Source organism: Sciurus carolinensis, chromosome 3, assembly GCF_902686445.1.
Source record: "Sciurus carolinensis chromosome 3, mSciCar1.2, whole genome shotgun sequence".
Lineage (NCBI taxonomy): Eukaryota > Metazoa > Chordata > Mammalia > Rodentia > Sciuridae > Sciurus > Sciurus carolinensis.
In genome coordinates this window covers 62,765,029-62,780,656 of record NC_062215.1, presented here as the reverse complement: position 1 = coordinate 62,780,656, position 15,628 = coordinate 62,765,029, and the positions used below count along the sequence as shown (strand labels likewise).

General features: G+C 48.3%; 1 protein-coding gene across 3 annotated transcripts in view; it reads left to right on the top strand.

Annotated features, from left to right (window-relative positions):
- Positions 1-15,628, top strand: part of Abr (ABR activator of RhoGEF and GTPase) — a 190,605-nt gene that overhangs the window by 90,167 nt on the left and 84,810 nt on the right. The gene's annotated exons all lie outside the window — the stretch shown is intronic.

The following is a 15,628-nucleotide window of genomic DNA, read 5'->3' as shown; positions in this document are numbered from 1 at the left end:
CTTCTATCAGCATCTGCTTCCATACCTCCTGGACAACCAGTCCTCCTCCTCCAGCTTTACCTTGCAGTCTCTCTGCTTGGCAGGGTGGGGAGGAGGCTCCAGGAAAGACCAGACCCTTCTGTCTGCACCCAGGCTGGACAGTGGTTGCATGGGTGGCCTGTGGGTGGTGTATGTCCCGGTGTTGGCCCAGCAGAGGTGAGGCTGGCCCTGTGCTCCCTGAGGGTTGGAAAGGGCTGCTTCTCTAGTCTTGCCTGAGACAGAAGCCCTCCAGCCCTGTGCTCTTGACTCAGAAAAGGAGTAAACCCTGATGGTGTCCACATCTCTTCTTGTCAACAGAGGCAGGAGCTCTGCTTCCAAGAGAAGCATTTTATAAGGAGTATTAAGCATATCCTTCAAGACAGGGCAGGGGATAGGAATGTGTGAAGGGCCACATTGTTGTAATTAATGCTGTTCCTGGTGACAGGGACAGACTCTGGGCCCAGCTTGTGTGTGTGCATCTGAGACACATGAGCCAGCAAGACAGAGATTCCTCAGGGCTCTTTTTCTGGAGTTTGGGAGAAGAATCAAAGCTATTCCTCTTGGTGGTGTGTGAGTGTTTGAGGGGTGAGCTGTAGGAGAGCCTGGTCCTGCTTGATTCAGGCTTGTCCAGGTGTGTTTTGTGGGGGTTCTTTTATTTTCTCTGAAGCCCACAGAAGAGCATCACTGAGAGACTGTGTGATACGTTTCCCCTTTCTGGGGCCTAGCACCCCCACTCCATCTGGAGGCTGCCTGGACTCTACCATTCTGGAGAACCCCCTGCTCCTTCCCACCCTGCACAGGCTCTCACTCCCTCTTCACGCACTGGGGTGGCTGTTATAGCCTTTGGCAACAAGGGCCTTGGCAACCAGCTTCCCACTTGGGGGAAGCCACATTGTTGCCATGGTAACAGAGGCCGCAGAGCTCAGCAGCTGCCAGGAAGTACAAGTTTGGGAAGGGATGGGGGGTGCAGGTGGGAGGTGGAGGGGGTGGGCAAGGGTATTGGTCACCTTCAGGTGCCCCTGAGCTAGCATTCTGGGGTGTTGTTTCTCCAGTGTCCTAAAAAGAGGTGGTGGGTTAGAGAAAACTGTCTTGGACAGGCAGGGACAGGATTTTGTACCCAATGGAGAAGAAGGAATTCTGGGATCTGGACTCCAACCAAAGGGAAGGAAAGGAGAGAACTCTTGCTCCTCATCTCTGCCTTCCAGTCTCAGGCAACTGCAGGGCTCAGAGATGCCCAGGCAGAGACACAGATCTTACCCCACTGTGAGCAGGTGCAGGAAGATGTCCTGTAGCATCTCCGCACAGGGTCAGGTCCTTGCCATTTCCTTTTCCTTTTCTGCCTTCCTGACTGCCTCTTGTCCCTGTTCCTTCCTTGTTAGATTATCTGGTGAAAGGTACTGTCTGGCGCTTCCTCTAGTGAAACAGGTCATACACATCATGGGGAGATGCCCCTATCAGGTACTCTGGAGCTTAGGGCAGTGACTTCACTTTGTGGCTATCCATTTTGCTTGGTAGCTCATAAGGGAATAACCTAATTTGAGGACTTTGAAATTTAGAGTTGCTACAAATTGGCAATTCGCTGAAGTGCTTGGGGCCTCTAATATTGATTTTTACACCTTGGACTAGAAGCCACTCCAGATAGGTGTAGGGAGCAATTTACCCAACTTGGGAATAGCAGTGAAGATTCCAGCCTATGCGTTTCAGCCCTTTCCGCTGCATCGCTGGCCCCACCTAGTGGACACTTCAAGTATTGCTATTTATTTTGGGGTGTCTAGGGGGTGCCCACATCTCTTCCTGAGTACTTGGGGATGTTTTGGTTAAAAAAAAAAAAAAAGAGTCAAGGTTTCTGCAACTTGGCTGATCTCGCTTGGTTGGGCTTCCTGTTGGGAACTTGAGAACAGTGGGAACTTACAGCCAAATCAGATTTTTGTTCTAGATATTCAGATATCTGACCTCTGGCAGAGCCTGGTGACTGAGCCTTCTACATCCAAATATGCAGCCAACTAAACCTGAAAGCTCAAGGATTGGTCTCTGTATTACTCAGGGTTCCTTAGAGAAATAGAAACTGTAAGGGGGGTGTGTGTGTGTGTGTGTGTGTATACACATAATATGTGAAGAGATTTACTAGAAAGAATTGACTCATGTGATTTTGGAGGCTGAAGTCCCAGTCTCTATAGTGGATTGCTTGAGACCCAGAAGAGATAATGTGTAGTTCAAGTCCAAGTCCAGAAGCCTAAGAACCTGAAGAGCCAATGGTAGAAATTCCAATGTGAAAACCAGTGGACTTGATGTCCAAGAAAGCTGATGTTTCAGTTCAAGTCCAAAGGCCAGAAAAGACTAGTGTCCCAACTCTAGCAGTCGGTTAGGAAGAGTCTCCTCTTACTCAGCCTTTTGTTCTACTCAGGTTTTCAGTGGATTGTCTGAAGCCCACCCACACTGAAGAGGGTAATTGGCTTTACTCAGTCTGCAGATTTAAATATTAATCTCGTTCAGAAATACCCTCACAGGCATACTCAGAATAATATTTAGACATATACCTGGGCACCCTGTGGTTCAGTCAAGTTGACTCATAATTCAGCAATCATAGTCTTACTTTCAGCAACCCAGAGAATGGAAAGAACTTGAGTTTTGTTTTTTGTTTTTTGTTTTTTTTTTTGTGGTGCTGGGGTTCGAACCCAGGGCCTTGTGCTTGCAAGGCAAGCACTCTACCAACTGAGCTATATCCCCAGCCCAGAACTTAAGTTTTAGAAAGATGAAAATCTTCTCTCTAGCTGTGAGACATTGCACAAGTGTTGTAATACCACTGAGTCTCAGTTTCCTCATCTCTAATAGCACTGACTATCCTGAAGGACTGTTGAGAGAATGGCCTGGGGCATCTGGCCTGGCTCACTGTGATACTCAGTCCTTGGTGAGTGAGATCTGTTAGACTTTTCTCATCAGCTTTTAGAGATGTGGGGAACCAGGAGCACTGCAAGGACCCAGTCTAGTAAGCACATGCTGCACAAGGAATCTACGTTTGCAGCCCACCTCCTTTCTGGGGTTGGGTCCCTCCTGCTACATGTGGTAGCCCCAGATGTAGCAGAACCTCAGGTGTTGACAGACACATACTTCTCACTCCCCAAAATGCCTTACTCTGTTGCTCTCCTCTTAGTTTGAGCCCACAGAGGTATTGGATGAACCCTAAATCCCAGCCCTTCAGATATTCCCCAGGCCTCGGCGGAGCAGAGCACCCTGGCACAGGGTCAAGGTCACAGACCACTGATGGTTCAGTTCAACTGGGAGTGCCACATTGCATGCTGGGAAGGAGTAGTGGGGACTCTAGCTCAGCTGACATGTGGGGGATTCCTCAGCCAGAACCACAGTCTTGCTCCCCATAGGTCATTAACTCCTGTCTCCCCTCCAGGGAGGTGCAGTATAAAAAGGGCCACAAGGCACAGAGGAGATCTGGGTTCTGTCCCTCCTCTACCACTTTGTAGCTTTGTGACCTTAGGGAGGTTCTTCACCCTCTCTGAGTTCCAGTTTGCTCATCTGTGAAGGTCCTGAGCATTTCCTCCCTCCTGACCTCACACAGCTGTCACGAGTTTTCCATGAGGCGGTGTTAGCAGAATGCTTTGTAAATTGTAAAGTCTGTTCATGGTTCAGACTCCAGCTGGCAGGAGAATCCACTGATAAGGATGGAGGTGAGTTGACATGGTCACTTCTCCCCTTCCTCCATCTCCTCGTCATCATCACAGCTGCAGACCTTGTTGCCCCATTTAAGGTCTACCACAGCCCTGTGAGGTGTGTGCTCTGTCTTCATTCTACAGGTGAGGAAACAGTCTCAGAGGAGACAGAATTGCCTGAGACTGCACTGCCAGTGGCGCTAGAGCTTTATTTAAACTTGGGTCTTTGTGGTGCCGAAGCCCGAGTGGTGCTACCAGGTCCTGCTCAGATGCCCTGTCCCTGTGAAGCTTTTATAACCGGCTGCTGGCCCCCTTGCTGTTTGGGAGGGTCACATAGTTACTTGTGGGATGCATCTGCTGTTATGAGATTGGGAACTCCAATCCCTGATCATCTCTGTGGGCCCCACCGGCAGCTCCCAGGCACTTAGGAGTTCTCAAATAGTGTCTGGAATTGAACCGAGTAGCTCTGGGCAACCATGGAGGAGAAAGGGAGGGTAAGGGCAGTCTCGGAATGAAGCTGGGAAGAATCACTGCTTCTCCCCTTTTCCTCAGTCCCTTCTGAGGGCTTGGGGCTTGGGACTTGGGGGTGAAAAGCAAACAGGTTGTTTCCAAGTGAAGGGGGGAGGGCAAGTGGAGAGTGGCAGCTTCTGAGCTTGCACCCCACTCTGGTCCCTTCATGCTGTGTCCCAGGCCTGGTGAGGTGGCTTGGGGATGGCCATGGTGGAGGTAGATATGCTCTCAGCTCACCAGCCTCCTTGCCTCAGTAACCTTGTTCCCTATTTCTCCCCTTTCTGGGTCTTCAGTCCCTGATGTAAAGAGGAGGATGCTGTCTGGCTCCCACGTGCCAGGTGCTCTGCTAGGGGCCCATGGGCTTCATTGCTACCCAACACCTGCGGCCTCTGGGGGAGTCCCCCCTTTTATACATGAAGAAATTCAAGGGCAGGGTGGGAGGAGGGAAGTCAGAAGTAGGCAGATAACATGCTTGAGTTGTGATCCTCCGTCCCCTTCCTGGCTCACTCTCCCTGTCCTCTCCAGGCCACCCCTCTCTGCTTTTTACACCCTTGACCTCACTCACCCTACCCCTCCAGGGTGTCTTCCCTGACAAACCCGCCTGACTACCCAGCTGATCCTGGTGGCTTTCACATCCTCTCTGGATCCTTCCCTGCTAGTGTGCAGGGGTCCGAGTTCATTAATGTATTTCACATCTGCCAATAAGGCTACTTAGAAAGTAACATTTATTCAATAAAAGTGCGCTAATCTATAGGTTCTGGGCACTGTAGATAGGAGGATTGGTTCAATCGGACCCATTCTCTGTTCTTGAGGCCCTGAAATTTGGGGAGAGACAGGATGTGATGGACCCAAATAATCACACCAACATGATGTTAAATTGCCCCCTGAAACAAGTGCTGTAAAAGCCAGGGGTGTTCAGCCACACAGAGGTGAGACACCTAGGGGCCATATGCTGGATGACCTCTGGACTCTGTGCTCTCTTGGGTGCAAAAGGGCGACAGAGAATCAGTAGAGAGTTATTTCCAGTCACTGTGACCTAGCTAGCTTCTCCACTAGTTGGTGCTAACAAGGCTAGAGTGTTTTTTCTTTCGGATGGAAGATGTTCTTGTTGACCTCCTACTCAGCAGAGTTATGAGCCAGTATCTTCCATCTGGAGGGCCACACGGAACCTTGACCCTCTGGCCTGCGTGGAAGAAAGAAGAGGAAAACTACAAACTGCCAGGCACTGCAGTAGCACTTTATAACTGTCAGCTCATTTGCTCCTCAGCACCACCTTGTGAAGTGGGCACCATTATTTCCCCATTTTATAGATGTAGAAACTAGGCTGCAACCTAGTCAGTGATGGGATAGTGGTAAACCACTGCTCTCTCCCCTCTCCAGAACATGAGCCCAACGCCCTCATTTTACCTCTTCTGGCCCTGTGACTTTGTGCAACCCATTGAGACTCAGCCCCCTCAGCTGTCGATGGAGATCAGTACCTCCTGGGGAGTTAGTTGAGTTTGAACCCTTTCTGGGATGTGAACCCCAGCTCTCTCGCATGTTTCTAGCTCTGGCTACCCTTGGGCCTTCCCCTTCCTGCTGTGGTCCCAACAAGGATGACTCAGTTCTTAGCAGCATTCTTGCTAGGCGAAAGCCCTTCTGGAGAATGCCACCATGGGGAACTCAAGGGAAAGAGAGAGACAAAGGAGAGTGTCGGGAAGGGGGTTATTGCCCTCAGCTTTTTTGCCACTGTGATCAGAAGACCTGACAAGAACGGTTTTAGAGAAGGAAAAATTTATTTGGTGCTCCCAGTTCCAGAGATCTCCGTCCATAGCTGACTCCATTGCTCTGGTCCCAAGATGAGGCAGAACATCATGGTAGAAGAGTGGGAAGGACAATGGTGCACGCCTGTAATCCCAGTTGCTCGGGAGGCTGATCCAGGAGGATTGGGAGTTCAGAGCCAGCCTCAGCAACTTAGTGGGACCTTAGCTACTTTGTGAGACCCTGTCCCTAAATAAAATATAAAAAGAACTGGGGATGTGCTCAGTGGTTAAGTACCCCTGGGTTCAATCACTAGTGCCAAAAAAAGAAAAGGAAAAAGAAAGAGTATGAAGGAGGAGAGCAGCTCAGGACATTACAACCAGGAAGCAGAGAGCTATGCTCACCAGGGATAAAATATATAGGCACACACCCCAGTGTCATACCACTCCAGTCACACCCTCCCTGCCCATAGTTAGCACCCAGTTAACCATTCAAGTAGATTAATGCACTGATCAGGCTAAGGCTCTTGTAACCCAATCATCTCACCTCTAAACTTTCTTGCATTGTCACCCAGGAGTTTTTTGGGGACACCTCAGACCTAGACACTTGATCTGAGCCATTTCCCACTTTGCCAGCATGTCCCTCCCTCCCTGTCCCCTCACAGTGAGCATGTTCCCTTGAAGCTCTAAGCACCCCCTCATGGACACTAACCCACTGCCAGGATCTGTGGACTGAGGAAGAAAGGCAGTACCAGGAAACGCAGACAACATGGGGCTTGCTCACTGTGTTTGGCCCTGCAAATGTTCACCCCTACTCCTTCCTCAGAACCTGGCTTCTGGTTCTGAAGTACATCTCAAGCAGGGGTTGTAATCTGGAAAAGACCAGACAATTCTTTGTTATGAGGGATTGGCCTGCACATTGTAGGTTGTTTAGCGGCATCCCTGACCTCTCCCCACTAAATGCCAGTAGCATCCTCAAGTTAAGTTATGATATTTAAAGGTTATCCAAGGCCAGACCAAGTGGTGCAAGCCTGTAATTCCATTGACTCAGTAGATTGAGGCAGGATTGCAAGTTTGGGGCCTGAAAGGCCGAGACAGGAGGATCGAGAGTTCAAAGCCAGCCTCAGCAACTTAGCAAAGCCCTAAGCAACTCAGTTCTACCCTGTCTCTATATAAAGGCTGGGGATGAGGCTCAGCGGTTTAGCGTCCCTGGGTTCAATCCCCAGTACCAAAAAATAAAATAAAATAATTAAAATAAAAATGGACTAAGGATCATAGCTCAGTGGTAGAACACCCCTGAGTTCAACCCCTAGTACCACAAATAAATAAGTAGATAGATTAAGTTTAAAAATTTGAAAGGACTGGGAATGTAGCTCAGTGGTAAAGCACCCCTGGGTTCACTCCCATTACAATAAAAAAGAAGGAGAAGAAGGTATCCAGACATTGCCAAATGCCTCCTAGAGAGCAAAATCACCCCAGACTGAGAACTGTGACTCTAAAAGGAGGTAGAAAGCTAGGTGTCTAGAATAGCCATTCAAGGCAGGGGTTCCCCTTACCCAGGACATCTGGCATTTACTAAGTGGGAAAACGACAGTGCTGAGAAAAGACTTAGTGAATGGAAATGGCCCCACAGGCTCACCGGTAAGGTGAGCAGCTGCTAGGGAAGATAGGTCCAAGTGCTCAGGTTGGGTAGCTGGTTTCTGTGAACCCAGTTATGTGATATAGAATCCCAGGGCCAGGGGGCACCTACAGCCTAGCCGGGCAGTGTGTTGAAGAGTGACTGGGTCAGGCGTGGGGAGACGGCTAACTTTGCCCCTTCGTACTCTGCATTTGAATTAGGCAGACACTTCCCAGTTAAAATGAAAGAAAACTATCTCGTGTTGTCCTGGAGGACAGGATGAGAATAGAGTTACTGTGAGGCAAGAGTTGAGTACATTAACACCAAGAACAAGGTTTCAGATGCTGGAGCTGTCCTGCAATAGGACAGGTAATGAGCTTCCTGTCCTTGGAAGGATTCAAGCAAAGGCTGGTGACTGAAGGTAGAAAGGAGATTCCTTCACTGGTAGTGGACTTTTATTTTTTTATTTTATTTTTAGTTATAGATGGACACAATACCTTTATTTTATTTATTCATTTTTTATGCAGTGCCCAGTGCCTCACACGTGCTAGGCAAAGTGCTCTACCACTGAGCCACAACCCCAGCCCCTTTTATTTATTTATTTATTTATTTATTTGATTTTGGTACCAGGGATTGAACCCAGGGACACTTAACCACTGAACCACGTCCCCAACCCTTTTTATTTTTTATTTTGATACAGGGCCTCACTAAGTTGCTGAGACTGAACTCCAAGTTGCAATCCTCTTGCTTTAGCCTCCCAAATTGCTGGGAATACAGGCATGTGTCACCATGCCTGACTGGTAGTGTCTTTTGAGTTCCCTTTAGCCCTAGGAGCCCCCTTCACATGACTGTTCCATACCAGCCATCATCTAACCTGAACCCCTTCATTTATCTTCTCAGGTGACCTCTCGCCTTGCCCTGTAAGTCTCCTGGGATTGTTCCCATTCACTAGGATTTTCTGAGCTCCCACCTTTTTGAGGTGACCGAACTGGGAATTGAACCCAGGGGCACTTTACCACTGAGCTACAAACTAGCCCTTTAAATTTTTTTTTTTTTTTTTTTTTTTTTTAGGACAGGGTCTCACTAAGTTGCTGAGACTGTCCTTGAGCTTGCAATTTTGTGCCTTAGCCTCCTAAGCTACTGGCATTAGAGGTATGCACCACCAACCCTGGCCCTGGCACCCACTTTTTACAAGATACTGTTCTGGGTGCTGGGGGGAATTAATCTGAACAAGGGATTCACACATACAAACAAAACTCCTCTATTTCTTTTTGTTTTTAAAACCCTTTTTCTTTTCCTTTTGCTCTTTTATTCCTTTCTTTTTTTGAAGTGCTGGGAATTGAACTCAGGTCTTTGCATATGCTAAGCACCTGCTCTACCACTAAGGTATACCCCATAGCCCCAAATTCCCCTATTTTCAGGTCGTCTGTGCAGCAGCCTTAAAAGATGTAAATACCCGAAGGGGAGGAGGGAATGGGGAGGGGATCATGCTGAAGGTATCCTTGAGAGTGGGTTGTGCTCTGCTGGGACACTGGTCAGGAAGAACATGCTGGGCAAGGGGGCTGTGTACCTTCTGGAATGTGGGGAAGCCACTGGAGGTTTGGGAAAAGGAGAATGGTCTGGTATGGGTGGAACACTGGGTTCATTGGAACAGATAGGAGTTAAGTCTGAGAGCGGGCCAGGGCCCCTTCTTCTGTATTTCTCCCACACACACAGCACCTGCCAAAGAATAGGAGGAATAGCTGGAGCTAGCTGAGGGTGTACACTACCCCATGTGCACCAGTCCTACAGGGGCCCTAGGATAGGTGCTATGATTATGCCCACTTAACAGATGAGGAAACCAATGCACAGGGAGTTTAAATGCCTTGCCCAGGGTTACAGAGCTGGCAAGAGATTTTGGTTTTTGTTTGTTTGTTTGTTTTTTGTTTTGTACTAGGGATTTAACCTAGTAGTGCTTTACCTCTGAGTCATATCTCCAGCCCTTTTTTATGTTTTATTTTGAGACAACTTTTCACTAAGTTGCTTAGGGCCTTGACAAATTGCTGAGGCTGGCCTCAAACTTGCAGTCCTCCTGCCTCAGCCTCCTGAGTTGCTGAGATTACAGGTGTGAGCCACTGTGCCTGGCTGGCAAGAGGATTTTGAACTAGAATTCAAGTCCAGAATTTAAGGGAGTGTTTCTGTTTGTTTTCACATAAACAATGTGGTATACTGTCTTCTACCCAACTTTTGTTTTATGTTATGAACTCCATTCATCTTTTGAGTGACTTCTACTATAACAGAGGAAGGGAAGGAAGAGGAGGGAGCAAGGTTAGCAGAAAGATGGTGAATCTGGTTCTATCTGCAGCTGTAGTGACTCTATCTACCTAGTACTGGCCTCTGGAGGCCAGTTCTCATTGGCCCAAGATCTACTGAACTCCAAAAAGTCTGGAGTGGGGCTTGACCTTCTACCAAGAAAGCTGGGAGAGCCAGGGACAGGCAGAGAGAAGGGAGAAAGTGCTTCAGGCCAAGAAAACTGGAACCAGGCAGAGTGGAGGTGGGAATGTACATGGCCCTTCAGAGGTTATTGTCTGGAGTGTGAGGGGCTGAGTCATCAGCCAGGCCCCACTGCCCTTGTTTGGGCTGATTTAGTGGCTTCCTGCTGGGCACAGAGTGAACAGTGTTTTAGAAAGAGAAATCTGATGTCAGCCAGAGGGATGCATTAAAGAATGGCCATGTCACTCCCTGCTAAAAACCTTCCCATGCCTTCCCTTTGTCTATCAGGTGAAATTCATAACTCCGTATAACTGCCAAGACTGTGTCTGACCTGACCACTTGACCCCTGCCTATACCTCTGCAGCCTCATGACCAGTTCCCTACTGGAATGTGAACTCCACAAGGGTTTGTCAGTTTTGTGACAAAACTTTTGCTTATTGTAGTTCCCAGTGCCTAGAGCATGGTAGGTACTCAGTAAATACTGTGTGAATGAATATGTGAACACTCACTGTCCTCCAGCCAAATTGAGCTCATTTCCTTGGACCTTACATTCTCTATCCTATCTGTCTCCCAGCCCCCATTGGCATGGCTAACTCCTGCTTTTTTTTCAGTGTGAGTTTTCATGTCACCTCCTCCAGGAAGCCTCCAGTGACTTCTCTTTTGCTGCCTCAGATGCACCTCCTTGTACCCTTAGCTTACTCTAAATTCCCAGTCATAATACTTAACATACTTCTTTTTGTGGTGCTGGGGATCCAATCCAGGGCCTTGCGAATGCTAATAAGCATGTGCCCAGCCCCCACACTTCTTTTATAACTTCTTTATTTTCCCTGATTACATCACTAAAAAGTCCAACAACAGAAAAACATAATGTAGAAAATGAAAGTCTCCTTAATTCCCACCCTACAAAGAGAACTGCCAAGAGTTGGTTGTATGGTTCTCATTTTTTTCCATGTATAAACTCTCTCTCTCCCTCTCTCTCTCTCTCTCATATATATATATATATATATATATATATATATATAAAATCAAATATATATATATATAAAATCAAAATGAGATCATGCTATTGGTAGTTATGAAGTTTGCTCATGTTGTTTAGTTAATAAGACTAAGATATCTTGCATACTAGTAATTAAAGTCAACCTTGTTCCTCTTCCTAAACATATGCAGTATATTTCATTCTATGGATATGTGTGATTCATTTAACCAACTCCCCACCCCTTTTCTTTTTTTCTTTTGCAGTGCTGGGAATCCAATCCAGGGCCTTTCTTATACCAACCAAGTACTCTATCACTGAGCTATATCCCCAGCCCTTTTAAATTATTTATTTATTTATTTTTGGTACAGGCATTGAACCCAGAGGCGCTTAAGCACTGAGCTACATCCCCAGTCCTTTTAAAATATTTTATTTAGAGACAGGGTCTGGCTGAGTTGCTTAGGACTTTGCTGAGTTGCTCAGGTTGACTTTGAACTCACAATTTTCCTGCCTCTGGCTCCCAAGCCGCTGGGATTACAGGTCTGAGTCACTGCACCTGCCTTTATTTTTTATTTTGAGACAGAGTCTTGCTAAGTTGTCCTGGCTGGCGTCTAACTGGGATCCTCCTGTCTCAGCCTCTCTTGTTACTGAGATTAGAAGTGCACCACTCTGCCCTGCCAGACCAGTCCACTTTTGATAGACATTTGGGCTCTTTCCAGTCTTCACTGGTATAAGTATTGCTGCAATGAACATCTTTGTACATATACATCTTTGTGTCCTTCTAGAATTTTTTTTTTCAGAGAAATTCCCTAGAGTAAAATTGCTGAGTCAGAGGGCGTGAACATTTAAAATCAACAATAGATATTTCCATGCTACCCTTTCCAGAGGAATTGTACTTCAACTGCATAGTTCTAAAATGTGCCCCTCCCCAGTTCTGCCCTTCCCCTGGCACTGCCCCTCCCTTGGCTCTGCCTTGGGAGTCAGTCACAATGGTCACTCTTCCTCTGAGACCATTAGCTCCACGAAGGTAACATAGTGTCCCCTGTTTGTGACTGCATTCTGAGTGTGAGCATAGTGCTTGGTAATGCACAGCAGACAATTAATACTTGCAGACTGAATCGCAAGGGACTGTGAAAGCGAGGGTACAGGATGAGTGGGAGAGAAGACCATTTGTGGGGAATAACCCGCTGGAGCCTTCCAGATGTGGATTTGGTGGGTGCTTCATTGCCTCTTGGTATCCTTCCAGCTAGCCTCTTCACGTTTGTCTCCTACCCCTTTTCTCTTCTGTCCTGTGAGTATGGCCTCCTGAGTTTCCTTAAAAAAACATTTCATGCCAAACACGGTGGCACACACCTGTAATTCCAGCTACTTGGAGGCTGAGGCTGGAGAATTGCAAGTTCAAGGACAGCCTGAGCTATTTGGCAAAGTCCTGTCACAAAACAAAACAAGAAGGGCTGGGGAGGTAACTCAGTGGTAGAGCATTGCCAAGCATGTGCAAGGCCTTGGGTTCAGTCTCTGGTACTGCATGCACGCACACACACGTGCACACACACAAACTTTCTTCCCTGTGCTTAGAAACCCTTCCCTATGCAGAGTATGGTGGCACAGGCCTATAATCTCAGCAACTCAGGAGGCTGAGGCATGAGAATCTCAAGTTTGAGGCCAGCTTCAGCAACTTAGCAAGACCCTATCTCAAAAGATAAAAAGGGCTAGGGATGTAGCTCAGTGGTAAAGCACTGGTTCAATCCCAGTACCAACAAAGAAGGAAAGAAAGAAAAACTCTTCCCTGCACCCAGGTGACACCCAAAAGCCACTCTCCTGTGAATTTTCCCTCTCTGGCAGGACTGGTCTTTGTCTTGTGTTCCCATCGAGGCTGATGAATAAGAACCATGCCTCGTTTGTTCAGACATTTTTCAAAGAATCAAAAAATTTATAGAGAGAGAATGGGCCAATGGCAGGGGTCCTGTTGCAGATCGTGTGTTTGCCCTGCCAGGCCTTTTCAGGGTCTGAATGAATGGAGCCAGTGAACAGGTAGATGACAGATGACATGGGGAGTCCAAGTGAAGTATGACCAGAATTGTGTAGGTGTGAGGTGCTACAAACCTTGGTTGGGTGGTGGCTTTGGGGAAGGAAAAGAAGGGAGAACCAAAGGAGTTGGTAAAAGGGATGTGTGGGGCCAGAGGGAAGGAAGAGCCATGAGATGGCGGCCCACCAACAAAAGTGGAGAAGCCAAAAGGGGAAGCTGGTTTAGGGAGGAGGAAGGGCCTCCTGGTCTGGATATGTGGAGTTGAGGGACTGCAGCTACATCTCCCAAGTGAGGTGATCCAACTTCTAGTGCAGGTGTCATACCTAGAACCTAGCAAGCTGCTGTTAGCCTAGGAAGAAGGGATGAGTTCTCCAAGGGTAGAGCACAAAGGCCTGAGGCCAGAGGCCTGAGTGGGTGCCTCCACTTGTATAGGAGGCAGGAGAAAGAAGGTCCAGCCTAAGCTAAGGAGCACCTCCATGGCCAAGAGACCTGAGGGCTTTGAGAAAGTCCAGGCGGCAGAGGGGAAGCATAGGAGAACAGGGCCACTGGCTCTGGAACAGGCAGTTTGGGGACCTTTGGAGTGGTTGCTTCTCTGGAGAGGAGGCTCAGGAGCCAGATTGAAGCAGGCAGAGTGTGGAGGACACAGGGAGGAAGCTCAGGTCCAGGACCAACTCAGGGCATTTGTGAGGGAAAGGGAGGGAGAAGTGGGGACTTGTGAGTCACTCCCCCCCAGGGAGAGGTCTGAGGGCCTGTGAGGAGTCCAGTGGAGGGGGCATCCTACTTACTCACTGGAAATTCCAGGCAACTGTAGTGGGGTGGAGCAGAGATGCCTTGAATGTTCAGTGAGTCGCTTCTGTGAGGTTCAAGGTTTTGGGGAAGAATTGGGTGCTGATCCCACCATGCTAGGAGTATGGAGAATAGAGACAGGGATACTCTAGAAGACTGTTAAGGACACCTCATGTTCTCCTGAGTGGAGAAAGGGACACACACAGTTCCTTGGGGTTTTAGTTCTTCTCATGTCTCCTGCTTGTCTGACCCATGTGAGCTCATGCCAGGCACTGGATCCTGCAGGGTGGAAACAGAAGAACCTGTGGCACAGGGCCCCAAGCTGACACACTTGTGCCCTGGGGAATGCCAGGCCTGGTTGTTCCCAAACCCTGGGAACAGCATTACCCGCCCAAACCAAATGAGGAATTGTGGCTGAAAGGGCCCTTCATATGTGCCCTGGCTATTTATAACCCAGCCAGGGCAGGGACAGGGAAAAACCAGGGACTGGAGGGAGAGGGGGTTGGGGTGAGGGGACAGTTCCCTGACCAGGCCTTACAGTCTCTGGGGCCCAGATAACCCATCCCAAATCTCTGTATTTGGTAACAGGATGGATCCTGTGGCCAGCAAGGACAGGTTTTCTACTACTGATAGATCGACAGGAACCCCATCTAGAGCCAGAACTTATACAGAATTTGGGAGGCCGGATAGAAACCATGCCCATTCTTTTCCTTTGCTTCTTTTCTCCACCCAGCTTGGTGGTTCAGCAGAAGGCCTGTTCTCAGCTAAGGTGCTGAGCAGAGAGAAGGTGGCACCACCTGGACCCAGGATGGTGCAGTTTGACTTTCCTTTGGAAATGGTCTTGACAGTTTGACTCTTTATCTGTGGCTGTACAGTTGTCACCTGACAGGGAATGTGATATGTGCATGAGAGATTGGTCATAGACACACCAGGCATTGATAGACAGCCTCAGATTCTGCACTGCCTGGTTGGTGGAACCTAAGATACAGGTTTACACAGATAAATGGTCTTTTAGTAGTGTGTGAAGCTGAATTTGACACCAAGATGCCAGGCCCAGTGAGGAAATGGGACAGGGAACCGTCCCCACACAAGTTATTTGTCTCAAAGAAACAACCCGTTGCAAGAATAAAGGCAACCCTGTAATCTGTGGACCTAATAATTCAGGGCACAGATGTTGTTCACTTAGACCACATAATGTTTTTAAAATCAGGTAAATTATTTGTAGTCATTTTTTAAAGCAGGAGATTTCCCACTTCTCTTCAACAGAGAATAGTAGCCATCCGCTAGAGCCAGGGAGGTTTATCTAGCTTGCCCAGCCCCTACCTGGTTCCTTCACTGATTACCTCACCTGCTTCTTCAGGAGTGCTAGTGTTTGTCACCATTGCCCTTGATGTTCTGTTGTGAAAGAGTTTCCTGAGCCGCCTCTAGACTCCACCCCGCTAGAGTAGAGTTGTGGGCATCTCAGGGATCAAGGCTAGGAGACCAACATGGGGGCTTCACCCTCGGATAAATTTGGTTTCTGTAAGGGTGAGAAGCAAGCTGGGAGTGGGCAGGACTGGCAGTGCTACCTGTCCTAGGTCATATGTGTCCTGGCCTTGTAGAGCTGCTTCTGTTGGGGGAGGCCCCTCTTGAGGGGAAACTCCTCCAAGGAAGTGGCGTTGCTAGTCTTGGTAGCACCTGTAAGTGGCACAGATGGGGATGTGGCACCTGGTTGGTCCGTGGTGCCAGGTGACACGTGCTCAGGACTCTGGCACTCTTGTTGGGGGTAAGGCAGGTCAGGCCCCTTTTTATTGTTACAAAGCATTGTTCACCCATGGATGG